Source organism: Saccopteryx leptura, chromosome 9, assembly GCF_036850995.1.
Source record: "Saccopteryx leptura isolate mSacLep1 chromosome 9, mSacLep1_pri_phased_curated, whole genome shotgun sequence".
Lineage (NCBI taxonomy): Eukaryota > Metazoa > Chordata > Mammalia > Chiroptera > Emballonuridae > Saccopteryx > Saccopteryx leptura.
The window spans coordinates 55,339,166-55,354,504 of NC_089511.1; the positions used below are offsets into that span (position 1 = coordinate 55,339,166).

The 15,339-nt window shown below is 35.8% G+C and overlaps 1 non-coding gene across 1 annotated transcript; it reads left to right on the forward strand.

Annotated features, from left to right (window-relative positions):
- Positions 1–9,616: 9,616 nt before the first annotated feature.
- TRNAS-GCU (transfer RNA serine (anticodon GCU)) lies at positions 9,617–9,692 on the forward strand. The gene has a single exon. It is a non-coding gene; the product is annotated as a tRNA-Ser (tRNA).
- The last annotated feature ends 5,647 nt before the right edge of the window (positions 9,693–15,339 follow it).

The window sequence follows — 15,339 nt, forward strand, 5'->3', positions numbered from 1 at the left end:
TTTTTACATCTAAAATGTTTGTATTATATTCAAAATATTAAGTATGATGTCTTTGGAATTGCTTCTATTGTTATATAAATTTTGAGTACTAAACTTTTCATGTGATCACATGTTAATGTCCAACTAGCTGTAGTAGACCATGAAAAAACAAGTTAAAGATAATTTACCTTATTTATCCTTTTGTTTTGCATATCAGCCTAGGATTTGGTATAGGGCCTTATACAGAGTTGGTGCCTGATAAATATTTGTTAACTGGTAAGCAATGAAAGATTGAGAAATAGGCAACTTTGTAATTAAAGGCTAAGAATACATATTAATTACCTTGTTTTTGAAAATAATCTAAATGTAATTAACACTAACAGACTTTCAAACATTCTTCATGGGGAACCTTGCTGTTCTAATCAAGAAAGCCAATATTACTGAAGAAAAAAAATTAAACTTCTTCCTAATGAAGAGAGAAAAGTAATCTACATCTTTTTACCTTGTTTTAAAACAATAGGAATAAAAGAGAGATTAAGCCAAGCTAAATTATCACTAAAATATCTGATCAAGGTGTTACATTGTTTTCATTTAACACCACATGATGCATGCATTTTCTGTCTTGTACTTTAGATTTTCATTTCATTCATATTTTTACATAAAAGAATATTTTATAAAATTGCCAACAATAGCTTTACTTTGAATCAATGTTAATTATGATTTCTTAATCTACAGAAAAACTATCAACAACTTTTTCAATAAAGCAAGAATTAAATCAAATGCTCAGGGACATGATTCATGTCTATGTACTTTCATTTAAATTACATTTTTTTGTGTGTGTGTGTATTTTTCTGAAGCTGGAAATGGGGAGAGACAGTCAGACAGACTCCCGCATGCGCCCGCCCGGGATCTACCCAGCACGCCCACCAGGGGGCGACACTCTGCCCACCAGGGGGCGATGCTCTGCCACTCCGGGGCGTCGCTCTGCCGTGACCAGAGCCACTCCAGCGCCTGGGGCAGAGGCCAAGGAGCCATCCCCAGCGCCCGGGCCATCTTTGCTCCAATGGAGCCTCACTGCAGGAGGGGAAGAGAGAGACAGAGAGGAAGGAGAGGGGGAGGGGTGGGAAAGCAGATGGGCACCCCTCCTGTGTGCCCTAGCTGGAAATCAAACCCGGGACCTCTGCACACCAGGCCGACGCTCTACTACTGAGCCAACGGGCCAGGGCTACATTTTTTTTTTTTTACCAAAAGATGTTCAGAAAGTATATAAAGTGGCTCAAAGCTAGTGCAAAATCCAGGAGATTATTACAATGTCCTCCCTCAACAGCTAAGGTTTAAGAAATGATATGTTAAAACCACCGGCAGAGGAAAGTTTTCATTGTAGGATTTTAAGAACCCTCAATGGATTAATTTATCTGTACTATGAAAGGATAATTGAGTCACACACACAAAAAAAAACAACAACAGTAATTTGAGATGAAACAGTGTTCCAAACTTTGTACAAGGTATCTAAAATATCTTCTAACAGAATTGAGATTTTTTCACTTCCTTCCAGACAATTATAGTCAGAAAAAGAGTCATCAAACTTCATGTCAAGTGGACTACTGAAGAATCTCTGACATCTACAATCACAGCTAAATCAATGTAAATATGTAAAAGTCATAGTTTTTCATAATGAAATTTGAAAAGAAGTAACATTTAGTGGGTTGATTTATACTTAATATGACAGGACTTCTATCATTACTTGTTAATGGCTCTCTGAAAAAAAATTACTAAGGATATTTAACAGAAAACAAAACTGACATTTAGAAAGGTCAAATTACACAGTTTAATAAAAAGAAAACATGGGGTTTAAGTTCAGTATTTTTCTTTTTTCTAGATAAGTTGCTTTTCTTCTAAACCCAGTGAGTACCAATATCACATTTCACACATCAGTGAAATGTGGTCCAATATACGTGCCCCAAAATGACAAGGACAATGTAAAATTGAGATGTTCTTTTTTTTTTTCTCCTGAAGTTGGAAACAGGGAGGCAGTCAGACAGACTCCCGCATGCGCTCGACCGGGATCCACCCGGCATGCCCACCAGAGGGCAATGCTCTGCCCATTTGGGGCATCGCTCTGTTGCAACCAGAGCCATTCTAGCGCTTGAGGCAGAGGCCATAGAGCCATCCTCAGCGCCCGGGCCAACTTTGCTCCAATGGAGCCTCGGCTGCGGGAGGGGAAGAGAAAGACAGAAAGGAAGGAGAGGGGGAGGGGTGGAGAAGCAGATGGGCACTTCTCCTGTCTGCCCTGGCCAGGAATTGAACCTGAGACTCCTGCATGCCAGGCCAATGCTCTGCCACTGAGCCAACCAGCCAGGGCTGAGATGTTCTTATTTTAGAAAATAGAAATTAATGAAAATAAATATATGAGCTCTCATAAAATATTATTGTGTACTCTAAAGATCTCACTAGATTTACTTTTCTCAGTACTACAATTTCTGTGTGCTTCTTATTCTCTTCAAAGAATGTCCCAATGTACACTGTTTAAATAAGAGGACTTAAAAATCATTCTCTTAACATATGTGTTTGTACATACTTTAATTAAAATGGAAACTGATTACTTACTGGTATAAATCTTGTATACTAGTATAAATCACTGGTATTATTATTAATGTGATCTACTTCTCATCATATTATTTATTTAAAGTAGTAGGTAAGACTGAGATAAACTGAGTTTAAAAATATTCCTCTAATATTTTTCATAGATTGCATATATGAAATTATGGCTTGCAGTTAGTGTAACTAGTTACAATTTCGGTTTATGTTTAAAGTATGATAGTGAGAAAGGTACAACAGTAAAGTGTCTGATGTGTTTTCCTGATAACTGAACTGATTATATTTATTCTTCTCCATGTAGTTTAAATTAGACCTTAAGAATTGAGCATGTTCATTGTTTGACATTAGTGGAAATTCTTATCTTTTTCCCAGTTCGTTCTACATGAACCAACTGTAGTGACTTGGAGTCGCCCACATTTAGAGTGACTACATAGGGCATAACATCATTAGTTGTTTTTATCTTCTAGATTAAGAAAAATTAAGTTTTTTGTTTGTTTGTTTGTTTTACTGTTAGGAAGAATTTCTTGGTAATGGTAAATGTGTTCCTGCTCTTATTGCACCTTTTTACTCAATCCCAACCAAATGCATAAGAAAATAATTTCCATAACCCCTGTAGAAAGAGTATTGCATTTGTTTTAAGTTTTTTACCTGGCGTATCTTTTGTCATCAACACACACACACACACACACACACACACACACACACACACACACACAACTGCTTTAAGCAGAGAGGAAAATGGAAACTTCAGACCTATATCAGAGCAGAAGTCACTTTATTGCAAGGGAAGATCAAGTCTCTAACCTCTTAAGAAATATAAGACATATCTCATAGCATATAACTCAACCAACCTTGAAACCATAAAATTTACAGGGGAAAAGAGAAAATTCTACTTGAAACACTAAAAATATACTACAATTTTTTTGTAGTCTTGTTTTGTAGTCTTTTGAAGTATTGTCTTCAAAGAAATGCCGATTAGATTTCTCTAAATATGCTTTAGCTTTTTCTTTTCTTTTTTACATTTTCACAATCCATGGTTAATATCGGTATATTGTCAATTCTTTCCTTTGTTAATAAAATTTATTTGGCAATTTTAAGAATTTTAGGTACTATTCTAGGTAGGTAGTTCAACTGGTTAGAGGATTCTCCGTATACACCAAGGTTATAGGTTCCATCCTAAGTTAGGGCCCACAAAAGAATCAACCAATGAATGCATGAATAAGTGGAACAATGTCAATGTTTATCTTTCCCTACCCCTTCCTTCTTCTCTCTCTAAAATCAATCAATAATTTAAAAAAAAAGAATTCTAGATACTGGACAAAATCTAATGGCACACCTATTTTTAGATATTTGAACACTGAAATGGCAAAAACTAAATGAAAAATAAAATTGTATAAAATAAAGGGAGAAAAAAACCTAAAAATGTAATGGTTGAATTAGGAATACAGTATTTAATGTTTTAAATCAGTGAGTGTCAACCTTCTGTTGACAATTAAAAATATGTTCAATTATTCTTTGTTTTCAAAATAAACTCAATTTTAATTCCTATTAATCTAAATAAAGGTCATTTGGCATGTGTGTGAAAATGTGTTAGAGAAAACAAAAGGACAGAGGGGTAAAAATGGTCCATGAAATCAAATGGACAATTGAAGACTACAATGACATAAGTCATAGAACCAACCTAAAGTTAATCAGTGCAGCCACTCTAAATGTGGGTGACTCCAAGTCATAAGAGTTGGTTCATATAGAAACAGAACTGGAGAGAAGATAAAAATTTCCACTGATGTGCAAAAAAATGAGTGCTCACTTCTTATGGTCTAACTTAAACTATCTGGAGAAGAAGAATAAATATAAAGAGGATTTCCAAAAAGTTTCTCTGTATCTTTAAAATATATAAATATATATTTTATTAATATTATGTAAGATTTTGGTCAATTTCTCTCCAACATTTAATATTTTACTATACTGGAAGTGGATGGAAATGATGCAATGGAACATGTAATGTTTATAAAGGTTTTAAAAATTTAATTAAGAAATTAAGTTTCTGTGAGGAGAAAATTCATACTTTTCATGCAAAATATCTTCATAAGATACCATTTGTAACTATAAGGGTAAATATATATTAGGTAATATGTATCAATCACCTTCCAGGCAAAATGATGAAACTGTGAGATTTTTTTATTAGATTATATTTAGAACCAAAATTATTTTTGACAAAAAAGAAAAATGTATAGAAAAAAAAGAAAAGTTTACAATTGTCCTTTAAAAAAAAAGAAACAATGTTTTTACACAGTGGTAATATGTTTTTCCTGATATGAGTTAGTGACATAATACATTATGTTACTTCTATATTATAAATAAGAAACATAATATATTATATATAATATTTCCTATTGTCACCATTTGATGAGTAATTAAAAATCTATATAATAAAATGAAAGATACATTTTTAAGACTATGATACCTAGAAACAGGCATAAATTATTATAAATTACAAACTATCAGTAAGAATGACACTTATTTTATTAGTTTTATTACAGAAGAAAAGTTTACAGAACAGAAATATATATTCAAAATAACTTTAAATTTATGTGGTATAATTTTTTAGAGGTTTTATTTATAAATACATCACATGGATAAAAAGGTAATCGGAGAATATTATCAGTCGCAACGTCTCTCTGGTTTAGAATAGCAGAATATTTTCTCTGACGAGACATTAGGTAGATGAAGGGGAGACACAAAATTTTACATAAATATATATTCATTCATTTAGTTATTTTTTATTGATAACATTAACTGAACTCCCATGTTGTTACAGGAATAGTGCTAGGCGCTAGGATAGTGTCATGTCAGTTCTAACCCTCTGAAAAGCTGATGGGAAGATGAACTCATAAGGGTAATAAATTTGCTGGGAGAAAAACATCAGGGAAAAATAAAAGAGAAAGGAAGCAGAAGACAAGGAAAGTTTTCAATGTGTAATATAGATCTGATATTGCCCTGGCCGGTTGGCTCAGTGGTAGAGCGTCGGCCTGGCGTGCAGGAGTCCCAGGTTCGATTCCCGGCCAGGGTACACAGGAGAAGCGCCCATCTGTTTCTCCACCCCTCCCTCTCTCCTTCCCCTCTGTCTCTCTCTTCCCCTCCTGCAGCCAAGGCTCCACTGGAGCAAAGTTTGCCAGGGTGCTGAAGATGGCTCTATGGCCTCTGCCTCAGGTGCTAGAATGGCTCTGATTGCGGCAGAGCGATGCCCCAAGATGGGCAGAGCATCGCCCCCTGGTAGGCATGCCGGGTGGATCCCAGTCGGGTGTATGAGGGAGTCTGTCTGCCTCCCTGTTTCCAGCTTCGGAAAAATACAAAAAATAAAAAATAATAAATAAAATAAATAAATATAGATCTGATATTTGTGAAAGAAGAAAGAAAAATGGAAAAAAAAAACTGAACGGGAAAAGAATCAGAATGCAGTGCAGTTGGGGGAAGAAAAATCTCAGGAAGGCTGATGGACAAAGAAAACCCAATAGCCCTGCTCAGGCAGGAATGGCTTGGCTCTAGTTCCCACTGTCATCAATCACTGACAAGGGGCAGCTCAGGAAGAATATGATTTTGACATGGGTGCTACTGTAGATTCCAGAGTTTCGGGAGCTAGAACTTTATATTACACAGAATGCTTTCCTTTGGGGATACCTTGGATGTCCACAATAAAATTTCTACTCACAAGTTCATTGTACAGTAAGGGCAGCAGAAAAATACTTAGATTATAAACATAAGTATAGTTATCACTATAGTAAGATACTATGGTAATGCATGGCAGAGTTGCTTAACTCAGATAAAAGAGAGTGGAAATTTTTAAAAAGTCTTCTGATAAGAGAAGTAAGAAGATATGACAAAGTATTTAAGTATATAAAGACTAAAGCATATAAAATGGAGAGGTGAATTCTATGAATCACACATGGTTTTTCAATTCTGTATGACTGAAGCAAAAACATTAAATATCAAAGATGGCTTGAGATATATTTTTATGTCTTACACTGAGAGGTGGACTTTAAATTCCCTCCCTCTGAAGATGGACAGGACTTACTGATTTCCTTGACCAGTAAAATGGGGTTGATGTGACATTCTGGAATTTTTGAGGGTAAGCCTCATAAAAAAATAAATCATTGCAGATTCATCCAGTCTTTTGAAATGTTCACTCCGGGGGAAGTCAGTCACCTTGTGAGTGATTGCGCCACCTTGAGATAACGAAGTTAGAAAGTACAAGCTAACAATGTAAAATGTTAGAAAGCTGGTGACAGAGATAAGGACATAGGGAAGGACATAGAGATAGATGATAATGGATGATAGATGGATAGATAATAGATATAGATAGATAGATGATAGATAGATACTGAGATAGATATAGAGATAGATAGAAATCGAGATAGAGCTGATAGAAATAAAGATGATAGAGTTGGAGATTAAAGAAAGAAATAAAGATAGAGATTGATATCTGACACAAGCTGACCAGTGCTAGCTATTTAGCCATCCCAACTAAAGTGCCAGACGTGTTAGTTGGGTAGCCATCTTATCACTTCAGCCCTAGAATCATCACCTGAAGAATAATGAGAAATCCAGGTGAAAGTAGACTGAGAATATGGCCAGTTTTTTTCAAGCACCTTAGCTGAGGCTCCAGTCATCACAAAGAGAAGGAAACTCTCCCTGACAAGCTCTCCCAAAATTACTGACACATACAAATACATGTACCTAATAAAATGATTTTTGTGGCACAGGCTAGTTGGCTCAGTGGTAGAGCATCGGTCCAAGGTATGGAAGTCCTGGGTTTGATTCCCAGTCAGGGTACACAGGAGAAGTGACCATCTGCTTCTCCACCCCACCCCTTTCTCTTTCTCTGTCTGTCTCCCCCTCCTGAAGCCATGATTCGAAAGTTTTGAGTGAGTTGGCCATGGGCACTGAGGATGGCTCCAAGGCCTTGCCTCAGGCACTAAAATAGCTCCATTTTTGAGCAATGGAACAGTGGTTTCAGATGGGCAGAACATCCCCTTGTAGGGGGCTTGCCAGGTGGATCTTGGTGGAGGTGCATGCAGGAGTCTGTCTGCCTGCTTCCCTGCCTCTCAATTAAAAGAAAATATAAAATAAAATAAAATAGTTGTTTCATGTTACAATGTGTTTTGGGGGTGGTGTGTCACACAGTATTAGATAGCTGAGGCAGAAATAATATTAGGAAGAAAATGTCTGAACGATCATCTAGGGCTACTTTGTTAAGGTCTTTTTTCTATCCCAAAGTGTTTTACTTACATTCTGAAAGCAAAACAGAATGATTAAAAGATAAACAAATATGACTGAGTCAGAGATATAAGTCTGAAAGGCCACTCTCTAGATAATTTACAGATAATAGAAGAGAAGGTGGTGAATAGTAAAAGGTAGAATACTCAGGAGTCTGTCCTTGTAACTATGGTTCACTGTATGAAAGGCACTACGTTGGGAGCCATGTGGAAAACAAAGGTCAGTGATAAAGTTTCTTCCTGCAAAGAGCTTACATTTTAGTAAAAGTGCACAGAACATCTCTTCATGAGTACTTCTTGCAATTTTTGGGAAGATGTAAGGGTCATGAGAGGAGATAAAATGAACTGTGGGAAATTAAATGTTTAATCACTATCCCTGAAACTAATAGAATATTGTATGCCAACTGTAATTGAAAAAAAGTTTGTAAAACAGAACTCAGGGATTAAAATAAATTAGAAAAGGTAGGAGACAGTAATCATTCTGGAGAAAGTAGAATGTGTGAAGTGGGGCTTGAAGAATGGATAGGATAACGACAGGTGGAATTAGAGAAGCAAGGAACATGAAAGACATAAAGCAGTAGAATCAAAGAGGGCTTGGAATCCAAAAAAATAAAACATTACATTCAGCAACATTAACCTTTTAAATACATTGATAAGGAAAGGATTAAAACTAGAGAAGCTAAAATATGAAAAAAATATTACATTAAAATAACAATTGATGACACATATTTCTATCTACTCATTTTTACTTTAAAGGCTAAATAAATATAGCCACAATTCAGTTTGCTGACAAAGAACTGACATAACCTAATTAGGGAAGAACAAGTTGTTGTTTTTTTCTACACCAGCACACTTTCAAATTATTCATACTAATAAATTTCAGTGATTAAATTCTTAAAACATTGTTTCTAATAGGATCAGCCATAAAATAGAAGTCTAATGTATTTTCAGGCAGCTTAAGTCAACTTTAATTGTTTATATCCCTTTAAATATACTTGAAAATATTATAAAACAAAAAATGATATACTCTTGGCTAAAAGAAAATCAATAGAACAGAATTAAAAATCAACAATTTTTGAGAAGATACATTGATTAATTATCATAAATATTTTCTTTCTAACTTAAAATAGTTGAAGGATTATGGAGGTTCAGAATGAGCCACCCCCAGATGTGCCTCACTTGTATTCAGGTTACTTTAATTTACAGGCAATTTAAGCCTCAGGCTCATGAGATACTTATTCCCAACCCTTTAACTTAAAGGTTTAGTCTCATTATCACCTTGCGCTGACCCTTTCAAGCTCCCCAGGTGCACTGCCTCATTCCTAGCTCAGAATGTCATATATCTCAGTCCCCTTCCTGTCTTGAAACCTCTTATGACTGTATGGTCTTCGAATCTCTCATGTACGCTCGGTTAACATAGATAGGTATGTATTAAATTGCGTCATTTTCTATTGCTGATCTGTCTCATGTTTACTTGATTATTAGACCAGCCAGAGAAACCTTGAAAGTGGAGGAAAGTTTGTTCCTCCCCTACAATAAGAAGTATAAGTTTGACACCAGAAATTACACCAGGGAGAGAGAGAAAGAGGAGGAGAATGAGGAGAAGCTCCTTTTCTTTATTTTTCTTTGCCTTTTAGTTTAACTAATATACTTGTCTTGGGCTGGTTGCACTGCATTGTTTCCTTATGATTTGAAATGATGCCTTTTGCCTTTTCAAACCCCTAAATAGATTGATTAGGTGATTTAAGCTCAAGATAGTCATTTCTGCCCTGGCCGGTTGGCTCAGTGGTAGAGCGTTGGCCTGCTGTGCAGAAGTCCCGGGTTCGATTCCCGGCCAGGGTACACAGGAGAAGTGCCCATCTGCTTCTCCACCCCTCCCCCTCTCCTTCCTCTCTGACTCTCTCTTCCCCTCCTGCAGCGAGGCTCCATTGGAGCAAAGATGGCCCGGGCGCTGGGGATGGCTCCTTGGCCTCTGCCCCAGGCGCTAGAGTGGCTCTGGTCACAACAGAGCGACGCCCCGAAGGGTCAGAGCATCGCCCCCTGGTGGGCAGAGCGTCACCCCCTGGTGGGCATGCCGGGTGGATCCCGGTCGGGAGCATGCGGGAGTCTGTCTGACTGCCTCTCCCCATTTCCAGCTTCAGAAAAAAAAAAAAAAAAAAAAGATAGTCATTTCTTAGGTATTAATGCTGTCAGTGAGGGGCAAAGGTAATTTGTTTACAAAAAGTCAGCTGTTCGGTTACCCATCATTATCAATTAATATACAGGGGTTCCTCGGGTTACAACACAGTTTCATTTCTATGACAATGACATAGCCTGAATTTTGTTGTAAGTCAAAAAACACTCTAGCCTAAGTCACTTACCTATCTTAACACAGTTGTAAAATCATAATCTAGAACATAAAAACACAACTAAGCCACATAAAAAGGAAAAAAGACATAAATATACCATACTGTACATTGTATTGTGGTAAAAGAAAAAAAAATAACCAAAAAATGAGTGTAAAAAAAAAATTCCTTACCTTTATTCCTGTGACTAGCTTGCATCCTGAAAGGTGCAAGGGCATTAAAGGTGGGAGAGAGTGACCTATCGGGAGGAGGAAGCTGGAGAGGCAAGAGAACCTAAAGAAGGTGCTAGAGATACTGGGTCAGGTGAATCAGAATTGCCTAAGGAACCTGCAAAAGATGCTGGAGATGATTCTACCTGTACTACAGGTGTTTCATCTTGAGAAGCAGCTGATGTAAAGGGTTCAGGATCTGTAGCAGGCCTCTCTCCCTTCATAAAGACTTGCTCCAGGCTAGTCTGGAAGGTTGATGACTTCTTCTCTTCCAAAATCTGCCTGTAGCATTGCTAGGCATCCATAACAGCTCTGTAGACCTTACTGAATCTGTCATCGCTGGGGTCCTTTGCCTGAAATTTTGCCAACTCATCCTCTACTATAGAGAACCTTCTGTGAAACCCTTGGTAGTAAATCTCTTGGGTTCTGGGGTTTCTATCTCTTCATCTTCAATCAGCTGCTTCTCCAGCTGAATGAGATCCTTAGCAGACAAAGCTTATCTTCATGGAATGAGCGTTGTAACCTTGAGACTGTTATAACTCGAGGTCCCCCTGATGTAGGTAGAGAAGAGAATTGAGAACCAGTGCTAGAGGAACACAGTATATTATTTATTTTGAGAAAGAGAGAAAGGGAAAGGAGAGGAGAACAAAATGAGAAAGGAGAGGAGAGGAGAAGGAAAAAAAGAGGAGAAGAAAGAAAAGGTATTACTTTAGGGTGCTCTGTATTTTTTCCACCCTCAGACTCAATGAATTTTTATTTGCTCTAATCTTCTCTTTGAGTTCTGGCCTATTATACTACAACATAGAAATTCCTCTTTATTTTCTTGTTGTTATTCTATGGCCATATTGCAATTGTTTCTCTATCTCTAGCACAATTTTTTGGAGAGAATGATTAAATGAATGAGTGGTCATCTCTTAATCTAACATATTCTACCAACCATAGTGTCATATTTCTATTTTTTACCCATCTAATTTTAGTGTTGTGAAAATGATGAGTTGTAACGGTCATTTCTAATTCAAGGACACACCAGTGATACTTTCATAAAAAGCTAGAAAGATTCTTTTCTATTAATAAAATCACCATTATGATTTTTCCCCAGGAAAACAATAAAAAATTTATGGCTTTATTGAAAATGTTCCACCACCTGGGGCTGTGGCACAGCATACGTCCTCTGTACTTTCAGCAGGTCCCTGAGCACAAAGGTCTGTGAATCTTATATTGGAATACTAAATTAAATGTAGGTATGGATTATAATGCTAAGTGTCTAATTTTATATAGTCTTACTATTAGTTAAAATTTATAAAAACATTTGGTACATATATACTATGGAATACCACTCAGCCATAAGAAATGATGACATCGGATCATTTACAATAACATGGATGGACCTTGATAACATTATACTGAGTGAAATAAGTAAATCAGAAAAAACTAAAAACTATATGATTGCATACATAGATGGGACATAAAAATGAGACTCAGAGACATGGATAAGAATGTGATGGTAACAGGGGGGGGGGAGGAGAGGGAGGGGGTGAAGGAAGGGGCGAGCACAAAGAAAACCAGATAGAAAGTGATGGAAGACAATTTGACTTTGGGTGAGGGGTATGCAGCATAATCAAATGTCAAAATAATCTGGAGATGTTTCCTCTGAACTTATGTACCCTGATGTATCAATGTGACCCCATTAAAATTAATTTAAAAAAAAGAAAACTACCCTTTAAAAAAATTTATAAAAACAAAACCTTTGGCCCTGCTATAATTTAAATTAGACAGCATAAAAAATATTAAATTGATTATTTCACTAAATATGTTCTCAATAAAACAAGGAAATATGCAAGCTATGGCAAAAGTAGGTGTACAGTTGTTAATATGTAAAACAGTTTATTCCTATATTATTTATTAATTATTGTATAATTTCCCATACAACTATAAACCTATTTGCCCCACCCTAAACATCTGCTATATACTCACTTCAAGAAAAATGCAACTTAAAAAGAAAAGTAAGTTTCGCATCATTCCACAGGAATATTTACCATCTTTATAATCTTATCGTCTTTTGTTTTACATATATCAAGAACGATTGCCTCCACTTAGATATACACCTTGGCCTGACCTGTGGTGGCGCAGTGGATAAAGAGTCGACCTGGAACGCTGAGGTCGCCGGTTCAAAACCCTGGGCTTGCCTGGTCAAGGCACATATGGGAGTTGATGCTTCCTGCTCCTCTCCCTCCCCCTTCTCTCTCTCTCTTTCTCACTCACTCTATCTCCTCTCTAAAAATTAATAAAAGAAAAATTAAAAAAAAAAAGATATACACCTTGATGTTCAAATTTGTAAATGTCATTTAAACAAAGACAGATGATCTTCCTTTCAATATTTGAGACAAAAGATTTTATATTAAATCCTGTGTTCATTAGAAGACTGGTTTACATGATAACATCTTGACACATTTTGAGTGTAGGAAAATCTTGGCACACACCTCATACATGAAAGAGAGGGTGCAACATAAACACCTGAGTAATATTTGAAGCACACAGTTTGCAACATACCATCGAAAGCTAATGTGCAATAGCATTGCACTAACTTTAGTGCCATTTTAACTTCAAAATAGCAAAATTTCTTTTTTTGTCTTTTATAGCTATTATGAAAATAAAGGCTCTCTGCAGCAAGGTTTTATGACAGTAGGTTACACACAGAACATTTAAATCATAAGAATGAATAACGTGCAAAATTTAATTCAGCTGACTATTCCTTATTCTTTCAATGACTGTTGACAATAGCAATTTTATTGTTACCTACTGCAGCTTACAATTTTATGCATTCTACATGAATACATGCTTTTAGCAAAGGCTTTATATAATCCATTGTAATATTTTATAGTAGCTAAAAAGTATATAATATTTGAATCTAATAGTGAGTGATTCACTTGTTCTATAATACTACTATTACTATTTGAGAGAAAGTTATGTAGCCTTTAAAATGACCTTGCAAAGGATGTTTTAGTGATATATTCTCAGAACAAATTGATAATATTGAAGGTAAGAAAGATAGATCTCAAACCAGTATAATTTCAATCTGTGGAGATAATAAAATAATATATAAGTAAATAAAAGATTGGAAAACTAAATACTATCAATGTAACTGTAAAAAATTCTGAGAGGCGGCCCTGGCCAGTTGGCTCAGTGGTAGAGCGTCGGCCTGGCGTGCGGGGGACCCGGGTTCGATTCCCGGCCAGAGCACACAGGAGAAGCGCCCATTTGCTTCTCCACCCCGCCCCCCTCCTTCCTCTCTGTCTCTCTCTTCCCCTCCCACAGCCAAGGCTCCATTGGAGCAAAGATGGCCCGGGCGCTGGGGATGGCTCCTTGGCCTCTGCCCCAGGCGCTAGAGTGGCTCTGGTCGCAGCAGAGCGACGCCCCAGAGGGGCAGAGCATCGCCCCCTGGTGGGCAGAGCGGAGCCCCTGGTGGGAGTGCCGGGTGGATCCCGGTCAGGCGCATGCAGGAGTCTGCCTGTCTTTCCCCGTTTCCAGCTTCAGAAAAATAAAAAATAAAAAAAAAATAAAAATTCTGAGAGGCATTACCGAGGTTTGATTTTATTATTTGTAATTTTCAATGTTTTCTAATTTTCTAAGAGTAAGTTTTCACAGTGAATTGAAGAATAATCCTATTTTAAAATTATTCATAAATATGAAATTAGAATTAAACCTTTGAAGTAATAAAATCTCAAATTTTCCATTATTTATGTAAATATATAGCATGCCTTTGCCAATATTTCTTTAGTATCTGAATAGCTTTCCACACTTAAATAACTTTACATATAAAGCTCATAATTAAAAGTCAAGTAAAAATAAAAAGTAGTTATCCATGTGTAAACATTTAGTTTTAAAATCATAAATATGTTTCTTTCCTTATATCTTTATTCAGTTTTCTTTACAGTCAGACTTTTATAAAGAAGGCTTTCTTAATTTAATAGAAAAGATTTGCAAGGGGTCAATCTTAAGGTTCATGTGAATTAGAAAGATGTTTACATATCCTGTTTATTGGAAACTATTTTCACCCTTTTTAAAAATAAAAATTTACCTATTTAAAGATTTAAATGTACTGCCAAAATTTCTGCAATAATAAAATATTCTATGCAATTGTGAAGAAAAACTAAAAGCACATTATTAGTTCAAGCTGTTCTATGTGGGATAAAAGAAAAACTTTATTATAAACATGAACATTTACCGTAAATGTGAGCTTAATTCCTATCTTCGTGTTCCTAATAAAAGCCTGAGAAAGTTTTCAAATATAAGCAATAATTGGCACATCATAATTTCAAAAAGGTATTTAATATTATTGTTGCAATTAACATTCTTTTGGTTAAAAAAAAGTTTTTGTTTATGAATGTATTCTTTAAGAATTCGTGAATTCCATTTTGAAATATGCTTAAAAAATATTAATGAATGCATAACATGCATAAACTATATAATGTAAGACCTGTAATTTTAAATTAGAAGGACATGAACTAAAAGAGAAAAAGAACAATCAAATTAATTTTTACACCAAACAAGATTTCTTTCTGCAAATCTAAAGAATATTGAAAAATGTTTATATCCTTAGGAAGCACTTAAGATTAAATTTGTTATCAGTGTAATCTTGTGAGAAATTATACCAATAACTTTAGTTATTTAATTAAAATAAAAAGCATCTAAGGAAAGAAATAAGCAAATAAGAAAACATAAATCGCTAAAGAAACCTTCAACAAAAGAAACAGGCTACCAACAAAACGGGAAAGTATATGTCCTTGCAAATGATACCTCCAAGAAGGGGCTAATATCCAAAATATATAAAGAACTCATAAAACTAACAACAACAAAAAAAAAATCAAACAACCCAACTAAAAAAAGGAGCAAAGGACCTTAACAGACATTTTTCCCAAGAATACATACAGATGA